The 14,326-nt window shown below is 41.1% G+C and overlaps 1 pseudogene across 1 annotated transcript in view; it reads left to right on the top strand.

Moving 5' to 3' along the window:
* Positions 1-14,326, top strand: part of Dcdc1-ps1 (doublecortin domain containing 1, pseudogene 1) — a 411,937-nt pseudogene that overhangs the window by 359,855 nt on the left and 37,756 nt on the right. Inside the window, 5 exon segments of the transcript NR_175340.2 lie at positions 800-935; positions 2,618-2,777; positions 6,502-6,660; positions 7,999-8,199; positions 13,273-13,366. The product of NR_175340.2 is annotated as a doublecortin domain containing 1, pseudogene 1 (transcript).

Here is a 14,326-nt window from a genome sequence, read left to right on the forward strand (position 1 = left end):
TCTCTGTGGATTTGTACACATATGTACAGTTTCTCTGGAATCCATAAGAAGGTGTTGTCTCTCCTTGAGCAAATTTACAGGTGGGGATGAGTTCACTTTGGATGCTGGGATCCTAGCCCTGCACGCGTGGTACATGTTCTGAACTGCTACCCAGGTCTCTAGCCTACATTAATATTTTCATGTTTATATATACTACAAGTCCATTTATACAAGGGATTCTAATCTCTTTTCCAGGAAGGGGCTGTTAGTGAAGATCTTAGGCTGCAGTGACTGTGTGGTCTCCACTGAAACACCACCAATCGACTGCATTCCAGCAAATGGGCAAGCCTCTTCCCCAGTAAAGCTGCACTTACAGAAAGGCCCAGCAGCCCACACTGGCCATTGTCACAGTTTGGCAGCCTTTGACTACACCTGCATTTCGGTCCTCTCTTTGCTCTGATCTTAGAAAACTTACTTGAAAGCCTTTTATTTATAAGTGACTCCAGACGAATAGGAGTGGCGCAAAGGGTGAGGCACTCACTTTTGCTGCTCTGTGTTGTGTGAAAAGCAAGCATCCACTGGTAAACACGGAAGAGGCCTGGTGTCTGACAACACAAAGTTTAGACTTTGCCTCCCTCCATGTACTCTGCAGAATCACGGCCTTTCTCAGCAATTCCTTCTTTCTCATTACTGGGTGGTATCCCATGACACTGCGTGTTGGCCGTTCTCCCACTGTACAGTGTTCCAGTTGCTACAATAGTTCCTATATTAAGGTGCTTCGACTCCTTACACACCATCTCCCAACTCATGTCTTTGATAGGTATATGTTTCATGTGGAGAACACTGGATCAATCCTGACCTCTCCATTGCTCAACAGAAAAAGCAAGTCTTCCTAAGGAGCCTTGAGTTAGACATTTCCAAGATTAAAACCTTTTGCAGCATGCACAAGGTGGAAGGTAAGCTTTGAAGTTATCTAACTTTGATGTCCTAACATACCTCATGATATTGCTTTCTATTAAAAAATTATGTTTACTTAAGCAAGCATTTTGCTATTTAGCTCTTTAGCCTCATTTATTAAAGTATATTTAACAGGGCTGCATGTTTTGTTACTAATATACTTTGCAAAAGCAAAGAGATTTTAAAAACTCAACATAATCTCTTTTCTCTTTTACAGATATATAGGTATTTGTGAGCCCCATGCATTCTCATCAAGGAAAAAGGATTAAATGACCAATCATGTCTTAATGTTGTACCATCTGTTTATGTAATCAATCTCTTAGGGAGGGATTTAGGACTTCTCGGTTTGCAGAGCCCCAGTTGGCTGAGAGGAAAAAATTTAGGATGTAGATCCTCTTGTGTCTGGGTTCCTAGGCTGGAGTCTATGTCTGGGGTAACTTGTATTCATTCATTTGGCCCAGATAGTATTTTGAGTGGCCTCTGTTCTTCCTGCCTGGCTAAGCCTGCTTCCTGCTCTGTCTTGCTTTCTGAAACCAGGCAGTGGCCTCTGGGTTACCTCTGAAGTCTTAGCTAGAGAGCCATCTCACCCTTATTTATCAACCAATTTAGGAAGTTGCCAGAAAGCATGTTGGCAAATCATAGGTCATAGCTGCATCTTCAGAAAGCCAAACCCATATGCATGTAACCATGAGAGATCATGCCACAGAGTACTGATGTCTCCCTAGCGTTTCCACAGTGAGGCAACATGGTGAAATAGGTCTACTTTTACCTCTGTCCCCACAGGTCAACACTGAACTTCAACTCTTTGTACACTAAGTAGGAGGGAAAGGCTTGTGGGAAAGTGTGCATTGTGAATTATGTGGTTGTCATCTTAGGATAGTATGGCATTTGAGTGTCAAAAACTGTCAATGACGTTTGGGGAGAGAGCCCGGTCAGCAGACTGTTAGCCATTGGTAGTACTCTTGTGAATAGTCACGTGTAATGGCAAGAACTTGTGATCCCAGCACCGGGATAGCAAAGACAGACCAACTGGCCAGCTAGATTACTCTCTTCGGTGAGTCCCAGTTCCTTGAAGGAAGCCTTGTCTAAAATTAAAAAAAAAAAAAGAAAGAAAGAACGATAGATAGATGGTTTCAGAGAAACAGCATGCAGTTGGCTTCTGCCCGCCAGCCTCCACCCCCACTTCTGCCTTTGTGCTTTCTCTGTTCTCTATAGCGTCTCACTTTTCCTTGTGAGATCCCATTTTCCCTCATCAGAGTAAGGAAAAGCCATGACCTCACACATTTATTTAGCACCCAGGGGGTTCACATGCATCTTTCACAGTATTGACTTTCGTAGTTGAGCCACAGAGAACAATCTAAAGACACACACACACACACACACACACACACACATTTACACATATACATATATATACATATATACACATATATATCTTATTTGAATAATTAGAATAGAGAACAATTAAATTAAGCTTGGAAATGCCTATTATTAGTACTTTTGTCTAACAATATCTTGAGGGGAAATAATTGGCAAGCATCCTGTTAAATAAAGACCAACTTTTTGGTTTAAGGAGTTCCCAAGGGCTGAATGTTTTACCCTTGTGTGAATGTGTATTTCATATTCCCAGTGTTCTACAGTCATAAGTATAAGTCTTTGCAACTTGTCCATTTCTTCTCAGCTCTTGTTTTAGAAGTTCAAAGTGACCTTGCGTGCGGGGGCAAGCTTGCCGTGAATAAACCTGCAGCAGATTTTGAAGAGGAGAAACAAGGGAAAGAACCAAAGGGGAGGCAGCTGGGAAATGCTGCTTTAATAACAGGGGATGCTCCCAGAGAGACTCTGTAAGTAATCACTGTGGCCAGAAAGGGACCAGTGCTCTGTGACCGCAGCCCCCGCCCCCAGCACTCCCCCTCCTGCAGTAGTGTGGAGTCCATGCAGGGGACTCAGAGGAGTTTCTGAAACTTGGTCACTTGAAGGCACAGTGTGTAATTAGTTTTCTAATAAATGAATAGAACCAGAACTCGAACCATCACTTTCATCTACTAGCAGTGATGTAATTTCAATGAGATGATTTTTGAAAGGACATTATCTTAGAATTGCACCTTCTTTCTTTCCCTCCCTCCCTCCCTTTTTCATTTATTTATTTAATTCGCCATGCTCTATCATGGTAAACACTAAGTCATTCTGAGCCAGGGAAATGGTTTCTGTTGGATCTTGATGTGTCATCCTTTCAAGTCATCTACGCTCCATCGTGCACTGTTACCTTGCTGACGTGATTTTCCACACAGTTCTCAGAGAGTGTGTGCCCTGACAAGCTGAGTAATAATTAGTTCTCTGCTACCCTCACCCCTGCCCGTCAGTGACCCCATTTGTACACGATCACTCCCCCATGGCTCATCTCTTCTTGCTGTCTAGCATACCAAGTTCTAGTAGGTGACGAGCAATGGCCTGAAGGAGGTCAATCCTAAGGTCCACGGCAGATACTTCTTTCCGCCTCCAGTTCTTGTTGCACACTTATGTATGGTGACTTCACCAACAATACTAGTTTCACCAGTGCTGTGCATAGAGGTCCTTGTTAAACCCCTTCTCCTAACCCTTCCTGTCTAACCTGGGAATTCAGTGTGGAAAAGGGCTCTGCATCATGTGCTCTGCAGACAGAATAAGGGAATCGTTGAGTTCATTCCAGAACAAAGCTTCATTGACTACCTAAATTCATTTATCCTTGTTACAAGCTTTGATTTTTAAAGTTATTAATTTTTCATGTGAGTGCTTCACAGTACAGGTGTGGGAGTCAGAGGACAAATGCCTGATTCTCTCCTCCCTCTGTGGGCTATTCGGATCAAACTCAAGTTGCCGGTCCAGGCAACACATGCTTGTACCTGCTGAGCCATGACTGACTCACCTTATTACCATCATAGAGGAAGCTGGTTTTAGGAAACACTTTTCTTAGTGTGACACATGATTCATCACTCCGTGCTGTGTAGGTCTCACCCAAGCATCCCAGTCAGGCTTTGTGACCCTAGTTCCCACATCCAGAGGTGTCACCGACTCACAAGGCAGTCTTGTTGACTCATAAGTTTGATGCCTCACAACTCTGCTTTGGTGACTCATACTTTCATGCCAAACTCCCCTTGTAGCCACCAGGCCTGAGTCCTCATGAGTACCTGTTCTCACTAGTTCCTTGAACTGTATCTAAACAGATCACTTTCTTCATTCATTGAAATGTTATTTTCAACTTAATTTTTAGTTATCATAAAAAGTCACGGATTTGGCTCCAGGGTTTTCATTCTTTCATCCCATTGTCTGTTACTCTTGTGCACTCCTCCCTTATTGCTGTCTCTATCCTCTTCTGCCACCTTCTTGGGCTTCCATGTCCCATGTCCTTCACTGTCCTCTCTCATGTTCTTCCTTCCTGTCCAGGAAGGTGTCTTTGCTGATAAAACTCTGTGTTAGAAAGTCACTGTGCAGTTTCTCTGGAGTCCTCGGTCTGTGTCTGTGGAGGACTTAGCATGTGAAGAGTGAGATGATTTCAGGAAGGACATCCGTGAAGGACACTCAGAGGACATACATCTACAAGAACCCCTTCTTTCTTTTCTAATGAGATTATAATTTAATTACAACACCTCTCCTTTCCCTTTCCTTCATTCAGGTCCTCCCCTATGTCCCTCCTCACTCTCCTTTAAACCCATGGCCTCTTTGTTTCACCTTCACATGAATATATGTATGTACATGTATGTTCCTAAGTATAACCTGCTCAGTCCATATGTTACTTGTATGTATGATTTCAGGACTGAAGGGTGGCCCTTTTTCATCGCTGGGTTCTGTGGGGAGATGTGTGGCAAGGCCTGTAAGGAACTGGGAGAGGACAAGCCTGTGCACTGACTGACCCCACATCCCTGCTGATGGGAAGCCAATTCAGAGCACAGAATTTAGGGATGGCTTTCTCACTTTCTCAACATGAGATTGTCCCTTCCTGACTCCTGAGCCCTGTGTGGATCTACTCTAACCACGCACCCTGTCACATCAGCATCTTCCTGTTCCTGAAATGAATTTGCTTCTTGCTTGTTTGCTTTTGGTTCTGACTAGAGTGCTCTTCCCACCTGAGGGATTTCCTCCCAGCCCTCAGTTTTAACACAGCCTCTGAGAGGTGTCTGAGAGCTCACCAGATCCCATGGCGGTGGCTCTCCCCTGCGGTACGCTGCTTTCCTCCCTGGAGGCTGGAGAGCACTGGTTGTGGCTACTCATTCCCTTGTCTGTTATCTTTCTTCTTCCCACCACAAGGCGAGCGTCATGGACTGAGAACTTCCTGGTCCCGTTTACTGCTGTGCCCAACACTGAGCTCTATACCTGGCATATAGTAGATGCTAGATAAATACTGGTTAAAGGAATGAATAACTAACGGAGATGCAGCTGGTCAATTAGCAATTTGGTTAATTAATTGCTTAAACAAGATAGATTTTTAAAGGCTTTTTGTAAAACTGACTCGACTACATTTGACTCACCAGGAATATCAAAGACTGGTAAATTCCGAGTGGACTGTAGGGTGAGGTGGCAAGGCTGTGCTTTCTGTTTCAAACACAAGATGGCACTGGTGTATTTTCAGCCACTGGGGACAGGCTGCCTTGAGAAGCTACTTGTGCTCAGGAGACCTTGGCCACACTCCAATCATATATCCATAAGCAGCACTGGCCCTGGCCCTTGATAAGTGTGCATCCACATTTGTTAGCACCAGAATTGCCCTGGAAAGTTCCGCTCCTTTCATAATGCTCCTAGTTATGTCAAATTACCACCACCACTTTAGTGTCTACAGTAAACCCCAGAGAAAGAAGGCTATTTACCCGGTTGCATGCTGAGGCTGACGTACACTTGCTGCTTTCCCTCTGTGTTTATCCCACCCTTGACAAAACAGTCTTTATAACGCTATGCCCCAATCCCACCCAAAGCAAGTGTCTTCTAACAGCAACCTGGAGTTTTGAACCTCTGGGTCTGAACAATGGGCACTACTCCCACCCGTCTGTGTCTTGAGCATTCAAATCATTGCTATTCTGTCCTAGTGTTTCGAAGTACTTTTCTCAGTTGAAAAGCACGTGTGCAGCTGTGTGTCGAGTCACTTTAGAGTCCTCTATTGAGAATAAGATTCCTTAACATCCATAGCGCTTGCAACCCCTTCATCTGAGCTATATTGCTTCAGGCATAACTAGGACCCACTTTGCCCTAGTTTAAGGAGTGAGTGCTGGTTCATGTTCAGTGTGAATTGTTGAAGCTACAACAATTTAATGGTCTTAATATCACTTTTCAATATAATTCATGGGCCCACTTTTCAAAACTAAAATAGCAAAATTTAATGTTGTATATTATGTGATTGAGGGATTTTATTTATAGGCCTCTACTAAAAGATCTAAACTGTGTGCTAGTGAGGTATGGATTTCCAAATCTAGACACCCCCATGAAAATATGATTTACAGAAGCACCGATATCCTGTAGGCTGTGGTCAGGCTGCATGTGGAGACCCCCTGAACACACATCAGCATTCTTAGACTTGACTTTGTCCTCGCATCTTAACAGAGATTCACATGCGAGAGCCCATCTCCGCATGGAAGCCTGTCGCAGGATGCTCAAGTATGCTTGGCAAGACCCTTCGTACAGCCTTGCTGCTGATGGCAGCCTTCCAAAGAAAGCAGAGAAGGAGCCCTTTGAAAATGTGCAGCCCCCAAAGAAACACAGGTAAAATGTGCAGGGGGTTTCTGTTGTTAGGTTCTGTCTGGCCTTGGACTCCCTCATGCTGGTACAAGTACATTCCTTAACATTTTTACTTTGATTTGCGACTGTGTGTGCCAGCATGTACATTTTTGTCTTGTGATACTGATCAAAGCATCCGGGACTAGTGGGAAGGGAAGGTTCTTTACCCTTGCGCTCATTCTGCGCAGGGTTATAGAATGCCTTGGTATGTGGTGTGATATACTCTTTCTACTAAACAGTAGTTTCATCCACCTGTGAGTCCCGGGAACTTGGAACAGAGTTCAAAGCTTTATAACCATTGAATGCATGTATGGATAAATTACTGAGCATTCTACTAAGATGCCTCCAATTCCTCTAAGAAGATAGGAAAATACAATTTTTACTTTTGAACATTTTATTCTGATCCTGACCCAGTGAAATGCTAGGGATATAATCTACATTGTATATTTTTATCCTTAGACTTTGCTTAACATTGTAGTGGTTACTAGCACATGTGAGTTAAACCATCCCAAACATTTAGTAGTTAGCATCAGATCATACACAGAGCAGGGCTTAATGAAGTTCTTTAGATTAATATGTCAATGTGTTCTAATGTTTACAACGTGCCATACTTCTGCTTAATGTTTTAATGTCCTTAAGTAAGAGATTTGTTTAAATGGACTTCCTGGCATATCCTTATTCTCTTATGATAGTTCTTTACTGAAAATTTTGGAGCCCAGAACCCAGAAGTAACAGAAGAAAAAATATTTCTATTTGTATAAACCACCATTATTTTTTCTATTTTCACTCTATTTGCTTCCTCTCCTCTTCCTTATTTTGTTTGAATTTCTTTCTCTTAGCTGGCAAATTTTCAAATGTTCTGCTAGATAAACATACATTGTTTTCATAAAATAAGCTCAGGATTCCACTTTATTTTTTCTTATTAACATGTAGTGTGTGTGCGTGTGTGTGTGTGTATGAGAGAGAGAGAAAGAGAGAGAAACAGAGAGACAGAGACAGAGAATGTATGTCAAGCTGGTAGAGGACAAAATAGAGAATTTTGAATCCCTGGAGTTGGAGTTTGAAGTGTCTGTGAGCTGGTTGGTGGGTGCTGTAAGCCAAACTCAGATGCTCTAAAGGAGCAGTCCAGCACACTCCCTCCAGTCCCAGGATTCTACTTTCCATTGCAGCTTCTGAGCACACTGGCCTTGCTGTTGTACTCCTGAAATATTTACCACTGCAAGGCGAACAGCCCATGGAGGTCTTGCCAACAGAACTCACCATCTCCGGTGCATGCACTTCCAGGGGCCATTTTCCTGTTACTAACAGAGTTTCGTTTCATAGCCATTTCTCAAAGCAAAGCAGATCACGGAAGCTGTGTCATCAGGAGTTTGAATACAGAGATGGTCAAATCATTAGTCTCGCTGCTCCTCAGCTGGTCCTGGGAGTACAAGGCCCCAAACCCCGTTCAGGCACAGAGGTCATTTTGGTGGAAAAGAAATCTGATGAAAGTCACCAACACTGGACACACAAGACAGATAGCAGGTAAAACCATGGCCATGGGAAGTTTACATCGTCAAACTGCATGAGATTCTGAGAGATCTCCACACACCAGGCAGGAATACAGTTGAGGGCCTCAGATTTTTTTATTTTATTTGGCTTAAAAGTCTTTATCCTAGTAAAAGAAGAGACAGAGAGATAGGTAAGAATTTTAGGTAAGCTACATACAACTTTAGCCGCTGTTACATTCAGAAAAGGGATCTATTTGTTACTTAGTTTTACTTGGCCACTGACTTAAGACTAGGTTCTCATCTAACTTATGTTTGAGACAGAAAGAAATCAAAAAGGGATTCTAAAGTGTTTCCAATTTTGAAAATTTTGGAGATCTTTATTTATCTGTCTCTCTCTACTTAGGTGCCTTCCCAGTTTTTGAGTTACAAATATAACTTAAGTGGTTTCTATTCATACAGTGACCACGACTTCCTACTTGATCAAATGTACTAACCTAATTCAATCTCTGGCCTTGGGTCCGGATTCAAAATGCTCACGTTTTCTTGAGAAGATGAGAAGAAATCTAAAATAACTTGGCTATGTGGCTACAATGAGAAAATATTACTAATCTTACTGCACATGTGCACATGATAATTGCTCAGCGGTTATGGTGAAATAGAAAGGGGGTCCTGGTCACTTAAGGGTTTATTTGGAGATAAAAAATAAGATATTTCAATCAGTTTTATTTTAGGTTTTCTAGCAAAAGTATGGAGAGCCAGCTCAGCAGTCTAGAGTACCTGTTGTTCTTGTAGAGGACCAGAGCTCGGTTCTCAGAACTCACAGAAGAGTGGGCCTCAAAGTGTCTGCCTAACTCTAGGGGATTCAACATCTTCTTTTGGCCTCCATGGGCACCTAAATGCATATGTACATGCATGCAGAATTATATCTATTTAAACATACAATTAAAGGTAAATAAATCATAAATTCTAGCAAAAATAAAAGGTCAAATTTCACTTAGATGAAACAAGACAGAATATTAACAATGTTGAGGTCCAGGATGTTTCACTGCACATTTCTGTTTATTTTTGTGTACAATTGAACATCAATTTAACAAGGAAAAATCTACTTCCTGTTTGTTCTTTATTGATCTACTAAAGTTCTACCATTACATGTAGTAGGGCTCTAGCGATCTCTTGCACTGTACAGGTTTGTGTATTCAGGCATCTGTGCAAAATATTTCTTAATGGAATGGAGCTGTGACTCTCTCTGTATACTCTAAATACCTGCTCTGCCCAGGGCTTAGGCCTCTATACTTTGGGGCAGATTGGAAAAGCTCTTGGAGGTAGGTAGCATCAGCAGTCCTGGCATGGCAGGAGTGAAGCTACCTTCACTCTGTAAAACAGACAGCTCACAATAGTCATTGGTTGTGTGTTGGTGAAACTGGAGAGAAACTTGCTGGACAGAGCTGCTAGAAGGGTTTCTTCACTCCGTCCACCAGGTCTATGCTGTCTGTGTGATGGGGAACTAGATTAGGCTTTTTTCTCTACAAATGACTATAATTCACTCATTCTGCTGACATTATGTATGCATTGAAGCAAGAATATACCAAGAGTATCCTTACATTACAGTTCTTAACATATATACCCCAAATGCAAGAACACCCAATTTCCATAAAAGAGATGCTATTGAGTTTTTAGGAAATCACATACTGACCCTGACACAATGGTGGTGGGTAACTTCAGATGCCCACTCTTACTGATAGACAGGTCATCCAGAAAAAAAAAACCTAAATAAACAAACTCTGGAGTTAAATCATATCCTGAATGGAATGGACCGAACAGACAGCTACAGAGTACTCCACCCAAACACTGAAGAGTAGAGTTTCTTCTTAGCAGCCCATGAGATTTTCTTAAAAATTGACCACGTTTCAAGATACAAAGCGAGTCTTAGAAAATTTTTAAAAATTGAAATAACATCCTGCACCCTGACCCCCCAGAGATTAATGCTGTGGGTTGTTGAAAGAATCGTTTTAGGAATAGAACTTCAGCAAAGAACTAAAAAGATCAAGATTCTTGTTCCTGTAGAACTGGGATCCTAGAACTACCAAGATATGTTTTATATTTACAGCATCTTTCTGCCTTGTCTTTTTGGATTGTGATAAAGTTCTCATGGTTGGTTTTTAAAAATTAAAAATGAATTTTTATGCAATATATTCTGATTAAATTTTTCTGCCCTAACTCCTCCAAGATATTCACTGACTCTCCATTCACCCAAATCCATACCTCTCCTATCTATCTATCTATCTATCTATCTATCTATCTATCTATCTATCTATCTATCTATCTATCATCTATCTAATAAAATAAGATGAAAACACACATACATAAACAAAGCAGAACAGGATGAAACAAACTACAAAGTAAAAGCACTAGAAATAAATATAGTCAGTGAGGCATACACATTCAGACTCACAGAAATCCCACACAAACACACCCAGAACCATAATATTCATACTTAAATTTGAATGCAGGCATGGCTGATGTGTACAGTTGAGTAGATAAGGGGAATGACTATTCTCTGACTTAAGCAAGCTTGGAAATACTTCTATGCTCATCGTGAGATGATGGTGGTTCAGAGTCCCATTAAGCATTGTCATTCGTTCTCCTGGTTATTGGAAAAGAAGGAGCAGACAGGGAGGTTAAAGAAAAACAGAAAGAGAAACTTACCCCAAACTCTGTTAGCTGTTGGCCCATAAGCTTTGGAAATCTCTAGTCATGGGTAGCACCAAAGTTGCTTTCAGACCCTGAAACTCTACACTTTGCCATCATGAGGCTCTATTTTTCATCAGGCCATGGGACAGTGATGGCTAGTTGGTTGGGACAGTTGGCTGTTGAAACGCTTTCCTCTTTTCCCGTTCTAACAGTACTATTGATTGCTGCTTGCTGATAGCAGAATAAACATTCACTTTCCATAGGAAATCTGTGCTTGTCTGCAAAAAGCCACTGTATACCAAACAGCAAGGCAGAAACATTGTATCCCAGTGCTATTACGATAAGCATAACTTGAAAGCATTAAAACACAAGGGTCTATCCTAGATAGTAAAATGTAGACCTCTTGACAGCTCAGGAACCAGCACTGCAGGAACTAATACTGGGAACTAATACTGCAGGAAATCAACACTCACTCATTCATGTGAATCATGTCGTTGCATGCCAATATACATGCAACAGGTGAACTATGAAAATGGCTGAACCCACAGAGGTGAGCTATGTAGTATACTCATTCTTCTCGGAGGATCAGGCCATGATAAATGCTGAAGAGGCATTTCATAAAATTGAATGTCCATTTTGGACATTGAGTGGTACCCCATTAACTAGTAGTAGGGGAAAAGATGTTGTGAGTATTATCTTCTTTCACAAATATGGTGGGCTTTTAAAAGTCCTATTTTCCAGAATTTTGTAGTTCTTCACAATGAAGATGTGGTGTTTGTTTGTTTGTTTTATTGTTTGATTTTTTATGCTCAGAAAGCTGAATTAGATATCTGGAACATTTTAAGTCTTTAGAGAAAACTATATTTTTAAAATAATGGATACAGCCCCACTTTCTCTCCATTCCTTTATTCTCACATTACATTTTACATCCAAGGTGAGCTATATTTTCAATGGCAGAAATGCCACCACTTGAGTCTAATGTAACCATGTTTAGAAAAATAAAGAAGAAATAAAGAATTTTTTCTCTCCAGACAAAACCCCTGAGCACCTTTTACTGTTCTTAAAATTGATATAAGAAAAATAGCATGTAGGTTTTTGCCAAGTCATTCCGATTTTTTTTTCTGCCCAGGAGTCTTTGTGCAGGCTCCAGGATCACTTTTAAAACTCAGTATAGGAGCTGGAGAAGTGGTTCCATGGTGCTCCTGTTGAGGAGGCTGCTTCTATCCCCAGCACACACGGTGGTGTATAATAGCTTACCACCTTCAGTCCCAGGGCACGCAGTGCCCTCTTCTGACTTCCATCTGCACCAAGCATTCAAATGGTATTCATACATACATACACTCAGCAAAACACATAAATAAATAAGTAAATAAATAAATAAATAAGTTTTTAGAAAAATTCAACATACGGGCTGAAAAGATGGCCAAGCAGTTAAGAACATTTCTATACTTCCAGATAAAATGGAGCTTTGTTCCTAGCATTCACATCTGACGGCTTACAACTCTAGCTACAAAGTGTTCTACTCCCTCTTCTGGCCTGCACAAATCTGTTCACATACACACACACACACACACACACACACACACTCACACACTCACACACACACTCACACACACACTTACACCCTCACACATGTGTGTGTGTTCACAAATAAAACTTTTAACATTGCAACATATATCTTGGACTTTAGGGAAATCTTTGGAAACATGGGGATTTAATGGAAAATGTATATATTAAGATTTATTTTATTCTTTATGTGTCTGTCTGTGTGTAGGAATGTGCACCTAAGTGTAGGTGCCTGCAGAGGTCTGAGAATGTGTCAGTTCTCCTGGAACTGGAGTTACAGGTGGTCGGAGCCTCCCAATGTATGTGTTCTGGACTGGTAGCTCATAGATAGAGCTCCAGCAAATATTTTTAAAGGCCACAACAGTGCATAATTATAACAAATGGCTTTCCTTATAATATTTACTTTTATATGCACTAACTCATTTGACTCCCACGGGATGCACAACTGAAGCATTGAGTTTTAACACCATATAATATGAAGACATGAACCCTAAGTATAAGGTCCATTTCATCATCTTTAACACTTCTCAGTAATAGCAACATGGACCATAAAGATATACTAATGTGGGTATGATCCAGAGATAGAAGCCACACCATGATTTAATCAGGGAAAATAGATTATGAGGAATTATTAAATGATGATAAAGTATGAACTATTATTTATAAATTCTACTTAAGGTATTATAGTAGAAATTTGATAATATCCAAATTGGAATATCATACCTTATTTGTTTTGCTTAGCTGGTAAAACTTACAGAGACTTGGGTTTCCCCATAGAAGAAATGTATAGAAATTTCACTTACAATGATCACAGTATGTTATATAATGGGACTGTTTCTGTCTTCTTAAGGACCTTTCATCTGGTGAGTAACCCAGACCTCGTACTGGCAGTGTCTATGACCAAAGCTAAAAATGAAGCCTGTGGCTATCCAGTTATCATTCAGGTAAGATATACACAGGCCAACAAGAAGCCATGACCTTTCACGAAGCTGCAGGGAGGCTCTGTGCCTCTTTGTTACAGAGCAAAATAGCTGTCATAGAATGTTATCTTGAATGTCAGTCTTAAAATATCTTTTTTATAATACTCTGCCTAGATCTCAAATTGAACAGATTGAGATACCTCTCAATTTAGTTCTTTCTGACCAGCAACGACTGTGGGCTTGCTGGTAGTCTAGAGTAGGGGCAGTTACTGCAGTCACACACTGGCAAGCCTGAGAAACACTCCCGACAGAATTCATGGAGCTTGCAAGCTCTGAGGGTGATAGCTGTGAGGTGCAGCTAGGAGCACAGACAAGGACCCCTGGGCACTGGAGGAAAAGACACGGTCAATCTTTTTGGAGGTCTTGAGCCCACAGTAGTAATTGAGCCCAAGCAACCCTCTTACAGCATCTTTAGCGCAGGTTTCATTTAAGGTTTGGGTAAAGACCCAGGAAGCTCTTTTCTGTCATCCTTCCTTATAAAACACTCATAATAGTTGTGTTTTTCTTTGCTAGGCCAAAATAAGGCTTAGGAAAATGCCAACTCTGCCTTTACGTTCTAGAAGCTCCACCCTAGTTTCCATCCAGCAGAATAATTATCTCCAAATAACATTTTTTTTTATTCCATGATTTTAGTGAAGACATTTGCCAGCTAGGAATTCGAAACCAGGACATGGAATTGGGATGGATTCTGAGTCTTACTGAATTCAGTCTTCTGTACTCATAAACAAGGATGAGGCATTTATTCTGATGACATAGCACACACAACACTCCATGCTTCTTATTGGGTGCCTCTTTACTACAGGCCACAGTGAGGTTAAATCTCATGTGGCTGCACATCCAGTTGGTTCCTTAATCATTTTCATATCATTTGCAGATATTAATATCACCCCATGTGTCTGTTTCTGTAAGGTATAAACTTAATCA

Source organism: Rattus norvegicus, chromosome 3 (genome assembly GCF_021556685.1).
Source record: "Rattus norvegicus strain SHRSP/BbbUtx chromosome 3, alternate assembly SHRSP_T2T, whole genome shotgun sequence".
Lineage (NCBI taxonomy): Eukaryota > Metazoa > Chordata > Mammalia > Rodentia > Muridae > Rattus > Rattus norvegicus.